Below are 8057 nucleotides of genomic sequence, written 5' to 3'. Positions count from 1 at the left end.
GGATTATCCTTCACCTGAAATGTTTGTCTTTTCATCCTGAAATGCGAGGCAAATGTTGGATCACAATAATTAGGAACCACAGTTTCCACAAATCCCTTAATTTATGTTCTCTGTTCTCTTTTATTCTGGACGGCAAGGGCAGTGACTGTAACATCAAGCGTATGTTGCAGTACGTATTTATAGGCTCCGAAAATTCTTCAAAGAGAGCACAAAGAATGGCCTTCTCAGCTGCCATAGTTGCAACTCTTGCGTTATCAGAACAGGGTGTTCAACGCACCACCGTTTCCGTTTAACGTTTTGCACCATTTTGTCGGGGCTGAACGCAGCCCTGGTCTGGTTCTGTTCATCACTGATTGGGTGAAAACAGTTCAATATTACTGGCTGTGGAAATCAGCGGGCATGGCTCATTATACTACAAGGAAAACACGGTAAATAACGTGTGCTTTTGTGGAATCAGAACGCCGTTTTTTACGGCGTCCTGTAGCAAGCTGAACGGCGTTAAAAGCGTATTTTAATTTGACGGCGCTAATATTGTTTAAAACGCCGTCAAATACGGCGTTTTGTATGAAAACGCGATTTATCTATAGCGTAAATGTGAAACTCTTGGCTTGCCATATGCGGGAACGGTACTGTGCTCGCAGCGCGTGCTCTTCAATTGCAAGCACAAGGCGCCGGCGCCTGCTGTAGCCTGTATCCTTTCATATCAAAGCGCGAAATAAACTACGTGCAATGCCGTGGTCAGTGAAGTCATGAAGAGAAATCAGTATTGGTATCATTGATACTGGCCTTCAGTCATAAAAAATATATATATAAACCATAAAACTGATTGACAAATAATCTGAATGATACATACATGTCCCCCTCAATGTCTATGTTGGATACAGCCTTGCATGAACCAGCTTATCAAGATTAATTCATATGAATTATGAACAATGACTGAATTATTTTAATATGAGAGAAATTCAGTAATTGAAGTTCAAAGGGGAATGAGAGGTTCACGCACTTGTTATTAGACTGACCACTGAACAACATTTTATAATAGACGTCTTGCAGTGCTTGCATGATGCAGCCCCAGAAGGTAAATCAGCCTGTAAGCTAAGAAGGATCCAGATCTAATTCAAACAAAGCACTGTATGAGCTTTAGTTCACGGTAAAGAGAACAGCACAACGGGTCCACTACATTCCTAAATCCATCATTGAGCTCAGAATGTAATTAATTTGCAGAAAATCAGCTGCAGAGAAATTCCTCTTCGTGTGTTCAGGAGAAAAAGATTTACTGGACTAACTTGAAGAGAGAAGAAGAGAGAGAGATAGATGGAGGCTGTGTTGGATTCTTTACATTCTTGTGTGCATGGCCTGACCAGCCATGATTTATGAGCACATTAAGGAGCATTACACGACCCCTGGCGAAAGATCACAGAGGATGAGAGAGCTTGCTCTGGCCACTCACACAATAAAAAGACCTATTTTTAGGCATTTAAAACCAGACAGAGTGCACAGCGCAAACTCTCCACACTACATGACTGAATTGATCCAAAGCTGTCTTTGATATAATTCAAGTTCCTCTTCAACATGATATATATGGGCTAACAATGACAGATATCCATCGCTGATGCACTGCTATAAAACGTTTAGAAAGAAAAAAATAAAGCTATGAGATCACGTCACCTCTTTTTGCCTATACTGCAAAATATTAAAGTTTTACCTGATACTGATATTTAATTTCATGCCATGGCCAATAACTGTTAAATGGCTGATATTAAAATTCTATATCAAAAGGTATAAATAAACATTGGGGAAAAAATACACTTTTTTGTGAAGAAAAAAAAACTATGAATAGCTTTAAATGCTACAAATGATTTCTGGAATCACAAAAGAAATACTAAAATTACAAGCACAATTCCAGAAAAGTTGGGACGTTTTGTAAAATGCAATAAAATCAAGAATCTGTGATTTGTTAATTCTCTTTAACTTTTACTTAATTGACAAAAGTTCAAAGAAAAGTTTTTTGTATTTTCAAAATACATTTATCTAAATGTATTTTGTAAATATAAACAAATTTAAGGGAACAAAGGGAAAATGTTATAGAATATCCAAATTAAACTGTTTTGAAACAGTGAGCAGGTGAACTGGTATTAGGTGAGGGTATCATGTTTGGCTATAAAAGGAGCAACTCAGTCTTTGCAAGCAAAGCTGGATCATGGCTCATCACTTTGTGCAAAATCTCATGAGAGAAGTGTTAAAGGGGTCATATGATGCTGCTAAAAAGAACATTATTTTGTGTATTTGGTGTAATGAAATGTGTTTTACTCTCCCAGGATCAGGAAACGGTCCTCCATAAAATGTGCTGCACACATCTGAATATTTGGGTTGAAGTGTTCTGGAACAGTGTTGTAAATACAATTTAACCACTGATTTCTAGTCGTGTCCATTTTTGGAAGGCCAAACAAAATAGTTTCGCTTTCACAACAAAACACAGCGTCACACACGGCGACCTTGAGTGAGCAGAGGCTGGGGGATAAAGTGAGGAACGGCCGGCGGGCTGAGTGAGCAGAGGTGGACGAAGGAGCATCCGGAGGGCTTGCGGCAACCACATGTGACGACCCCGGGCTGGACTCCGCTTCGTCCACAGTGAAAGCCGATCCGGCGATCCACAGCGCAAAGTTGTAGTATTTCCTCAGCAACCAGCACGGATCAGCTCCAGGCATGACGAAGCAGATATCGTCCTCTTTTGGAAGGCCAAACAAACCAATCAAAAATCACATTTCTCAATGCAAAATTACAAAGAATTTAGGTCTTTCACCAACTACCATTCATAATATTGTGAAAAGATTCAGGGAATCTAGAGAAATTTCAGTCTGTGTAGGGCAAGGCAGGAAACCTCAGTTGAATGTGTGTGACCTTTGAGCCCTCAGATGGCATTGCATAAGAAATCGTCATGTTGCAGTGTTAAATATAGCCACATGGGCTCAGGAGTACTTTGGAAAACCACTGTCACTTTATACTGCCGCGGCATCAATAAATGCAACTTGAATCTCTGCTACTCTAGGAGAAAACTATACATCAGTTCTATGCAGTAATGCCACCGGGTTCTCTGAGTCAGAGCTCATCTCAGATAGTTAAAAAGACAGTGGAAATCCGTGCTGTGGTCAGATGAGTCCACATTTCAAGTAGTTTCTGGAAAAAATGGACATCGAGTTCTCAGTCCCAAAGACCAAAGGGACCATCCAGACTTTCATCAGTGACAGATGCAAAAGCAAACGTCTGTGGGGCTGCAGCAGAGCAAACATGGGCATGAGTGACTGGATTATGTGCGAAGGTACCATTGACATTGAGGCATATATTAAAATAAATATTTGTATATATTTACAGAATAAATTTAAGTTGGCCAGTGAAAACATTGGACATTTTTTCTTTGTAATTTAGTCAGTTAAATAAAGGTTCAAGAGAATGAACGAATAACATATTCTTGATTTTATGGCATTTCACAAAAAATCCCAACTTTTCTGGAATTGGGGTTGTAAGAAATTCGGATATTAATTTTAAGATTCTTTTTAAAAAATTACATTTGACAGTGTTATTTAATTATTAGTGCTAGTAAAGATTATATTTGAGGGTGGCAAAGGTAATCTAAATGTAAAAATATGCATGCACAAAAACAAGCATGCATTTAAATATCCAATATCAGAAGATACATATCCATTACTAATTCTGATAAATTCACAATTTCGGCCCATAACCAATGACATGGCACTAATATATCATTCATCCATAATAAGGCAACTTTAATATCAATAGTGCAAAAAGTTCACAATACATATAGAATAAAAACAGGTTTCTGTTTTAATGTATAGGCTATTGGTGCATCAGCCAAATACATAGATCTGGGTTTCATTGATAAATATAACAAAATACGGAGGGTAGCATATAAATTCTACGACTTTATGAATGCTAGAGTGCACAAACACATGCACACTTGAACAAAAGCACACCATGCCACACTTTCTCCACAGCAACCTATCAGCATCAATATCCTCATGAGGAAATCATCATTACAACTATGCAACCTCATTACTTACATCAAGTAATTCTACTCATACACCTTGCAAATTTACCAGTCTATTGCTTTCTTTTTATTTGCTCTCTTTCCATTTCTTTTCATCTAAAGGTCAGTTCTGCCAAATTCCCAATTTTTTTCCAATAGGGTCATGCATTGATCCAAAGCACTAACCTAGACTGAGTGCACTAAAAGACTCCCATCAGTTGCTCATCATATTCACATCCCGTTTCAGCGCAGGGAATGAAATTACGGCCTACGCTCCAAATAAGTTTATCTTGGGAATTTTTGAAAAATTGGCAGAACGGCCAGTTAAGGCCCCGCACCACACGGCCCACAGGACACCATACATGCATCACATTCCAGATTTAGTTAGTAATCCCACAATCTAGTTAAGGACTATAAGGACTGGAAATTGGATCGAATCAATTAATTCTACAGTCAATTTGCATAAGAGATGGTCCACCGGCCATTAAAATTCACAATTTGTCTTCAAACATCTCATGGCCGACTACAATTTTAGAAATTAGAAGATACAACATTATTTATTATAATGAAATATAGGTCCTCAGACCAATTAAAAAGGATAGGATCAACCTCTGCGACCACACTTTACCACACAGCCTCTCATTAAGGATTAAAAACGCTGGACCTTATGCTTACATAGGTAATCACCTCATAGTAGATTCATAGATGTCTTTCCAAAGCATGAATCAATAGTAATTTAAAGCGCTTTATTAAGTGGCTCAAACACAAGCTGTGCTCAGACGTCTTCTAATCATAAACAAGGTGCTGACTCCGTATGTGTGACCTATGGCAAATCCAGTCCATTCTTTTCCATTAACCTTCCCAGCTTTGCCATTTCTCCCTCGCTCTCTGTCTCTCCGGGGGAGTTTTCCTCTCAGTCAAAGCCGCTCCTAGTGCTTGTTGCTCAGAGGGATTGTTAAGTATCAATTCCTAGTGTCACCTTTGTGAGTTTTATTTATTTGTCGGCCTGCTGGTATGGAACACAGCGCATCACTCAGTTAGATGGATTATAATTCACCTGCAAGCCCTCATCAATCTCCACAATTTGACTTCCTGCATCACGTACAACTGTTACTGTCATATTAAAGCACTGCATTATAAAGATCAATGGCTTTTTAAATACGCTCTAGCTAAAGGTGATTGGTGACATAAAACAGAGAAAAAAGGCTGATAACTGTCACACAGATGAGAAGCCTCACAAACTTGATGAGGGTTCCTACAAAACAATTACCGTAACATATGCTCTGACGTTTATTAATCAAATCGCATGTTTCCAACCTAATCATCACCTGATGATTTCCTTAAAAATGGATCCCAAATGCATAGCATCTTCACGGAAAAGGATTTCAAGCAAGCTTTCTTTGACAGTGCAGTTGAGCAGAAGCAGCATATGGCTGTGCTTTCCAAGAGCTTTCCTTCATACAGACTGTTTAACCCTGCTAATGTCCCCCAGTAAGGAGCTCCGGAGGCACTGGAGACTGTGCAGCAGCCGACGCTCGTATGACAGATGGCTTATTGTCACTTTGTTTGGGCTGTTGCCTGCTGGGCTCAAGTAGGATGTGAAGACCGGAAGCATTCATATTCTTACAGCCATATACTACACTAAGCGAAAGTAAACGGATAAGACGAGGCGGAGCTGTTTCGGCACATGCCTGCTGGGATCTCTGTGTGATTGTAAGAAACAGCAATGCATCCCATTACCGTACACCTGGTCACTATGTACTCTGTTTCTGTGCAAATAAATAAATAAATAAACTTTTATTACAAGTGGCGAAATTGTTGTCCAGTTTGTTAGAGAATGCTAAAATGGAAAGAATGTTCCTCTTCTCTCTATATATGCCATAATACAATGACAGATATATATTGTCAATGCATTGCTCTAAACACCTGAAGAGAAAAAGTGATAGATATGAGTTTGGTTTCTTACAATGATATTGATACTTTGATTTTAATATTCCTAAAATACTTATGTGGGTCCAAAAGAAAAAAAATGAAAAGCTTATTCTTTAAAACAAACAAACAAAAATGGATCATGGAAAATGTATTATAATGACAATTTATTAATGTTATTTTTAATTACTTCATATACACTACTGTTTATGGTCAATAACTTTTTTTTTATTCATCAAGGATGCATTAAATTTGTCAAAAGTGACAGATTTTTATTTCAAATAAATACTGTTGTTTTGAATGTATTAATTAAAGAGTCCTACAAAATGTATCACAGTTTCCACAAAAACTATTCAAAAAGTTTTCAACTTTGATAATAATAAGAAAATATTTATTGAGCAGCAAATAAGCATATTAGAATGATTTCTGAAGGATCATGTGACACTGAATTCTGGAGAAATGATGCTGAAATTCACCTTTACCATCACTGGAATAAATTCCATTTTAAAATATATTCAATAGAAAACAGTTATTTTAAAAAGTAATAATATTTCACAATATTAATATTTTTAATGCGTTTTTTTTTTAATTAAAATAAATGCAGCCTTGGTGAGTATAAGAGACTTATTTCAAAATCAGTAGTGTACATTTTATTCTATTTTTTTTTTTACATTTTATGATGTAAAACAAATATATCTAATCACGCTCTATGCAAATATAACCATTCACTTTAATGGTAATGCTAATGGTGGGCAGCAAAATTTTCTGTTGACTCTTAGTCCCATATGGCAAATGATGTTTGCAATTCGTGGTTGCTCGATATATGTGTCTCATCCACGATTGCTTACTTATGTGTGGATTGTATGGACTGAACCTAAACCATTTGGGAATTTGGGATTAATTAACAAACAGAAGCATTTACACTTAACTGCACTGCACTTGTTGCAAACCACCTCCATCTCTCGCATATGTCTCAAATGCATCTTGGAGGGCACTTGGTTTTTCCATGATTAGATAGCTATTAGTAAAAACACATGAAGAGACCAAGTCTAAAAAAAAGTGTGTGCTTTGTTATCCGAGCTGTCTTGCTGCTGCTTGACTAAAATGCACCACTGCAAGTTTAAACAATCACCTTGTCAGCAATATGCTCAATCAATTACTGCTGTTGATATTATCAACGGCTTCATCTTCCCTGATGGTCTCCCTCTTTCACTCCTTTTTTCTGTATTGCTCTTTCTTACTCCTTTTACTTCTCAGTCTTTCTCTTTGTATATCTATCTTTAATTACATTTTTTTTTTTTTGCATTTGGCAGATGCTTTTATCCATTTCATCCATACACTGCTTTCATATTTCTCATTGCATTTTATCAGTTCATGCATTTCTTTGGAATCGAATCCATGAACTTGGGGTTGCTAATTGTACTGTTTGAGCTACCTACATTAAATATGGAATAATTAAGATTTTTTTGTGTTTTTGAAAGAGGTCTCTTATGCACACCAAGGATTTATTTAATTAATAATACAGTAAAACAATACTTTAGTTAAATATACTAAAATTGAATTAAATATAGGCTATTAAAATAAAATTTTCTACTTTAATATATTTTAAAATGTGATTTATTCCTGTTGTCAGACTCTGTTCCGTGTTTTGTGTGTTTTCCTCCCCCCACGTGCTCCAGGTTATGTCCATGCCCATATTTGGTCCTTCCAGTTTTCTGCTCCCATTATGTTTATTGATCCCAGGTGTTACTCGGCTTCCCCTCGCCATGTCTTGTGTATTTAAGGTGTTTCCTGTTTTGAGTTCTCTGTCCGGTTTTGAACATCGATCCCCGTGTCCTACGTGTGATTCCTGTGATGTCAATAAAGACTGTTAATCCTGATTCTCCTGCGTTCTCCTCATTCCTCGCTCCTTGTTCCTTCTTCCTCACCGTAGGCACACCGTGACAGAAAACCGGACCGCCGGCCGCGGCTCTCTCCAGCCCGCCGGCCGCAGGATTCTCAAGCCCGCCGACCACGCCTTTCACCCCAAACCTAAAGTGTTATCTAAGGAGGAGAAGGTGGTCGGCTCCAGCCCCAACGCTCG

General features: G+C 37.8%; 2 long non-coding RNA genes across 2 annotated transcripts in view; both read right to left on the bottom strand.

The window, feature by feature from the left end:
• LOC107697933 (uncharacterized) overlaps nucleotides 1-8057 on the bottom strand; it is a 23322-nt gene that overhangs the window by 9174 nt on the left and 6091 nt on the right. The window lies entirely within an intron of this gene.
• LOC107697932 (uncharacterized) overlaps nucleotides 2134-8057 on the bottom strand; it is an 8013-nt gene continuing 2089 nt past the window's right edge. The window contains exons 2-3 of the long non-coding RNA XR_001635283.1: nucleotides 2804-2806; nucleotides 2134-2211 (exon numbers count right to left, since the gene is read on the bottom strand). This is a non-coding gene — a long non-coding RNA (uncharacterized LOC107697932). The remainder of the gene's footprint in view (nucleotides 2212-2803; nucleotides 2807-8057) is intronic.

This window comes from Sinocyclocheilus anshuiensis, unplaced genomic scaffold, assembly GCF_001515605.1.
Source record: "Sinocyclocheilus anshuiensis isolate Anshui unplaced genomic scaffold, SAMN03320099.WGS_v1.1 scaffold78, whole genome shotgun sequence".
NCBI lineage: Eukaryota > Metazoa > Chordata > Actinopteri > Cypriniformes > Cyprinidae > Sinocyclocheilus > Sinocyclocheilus anshuiensis.
This window is presented reverse-complemented; position numbering and strand designations above follow the sequence as displayed.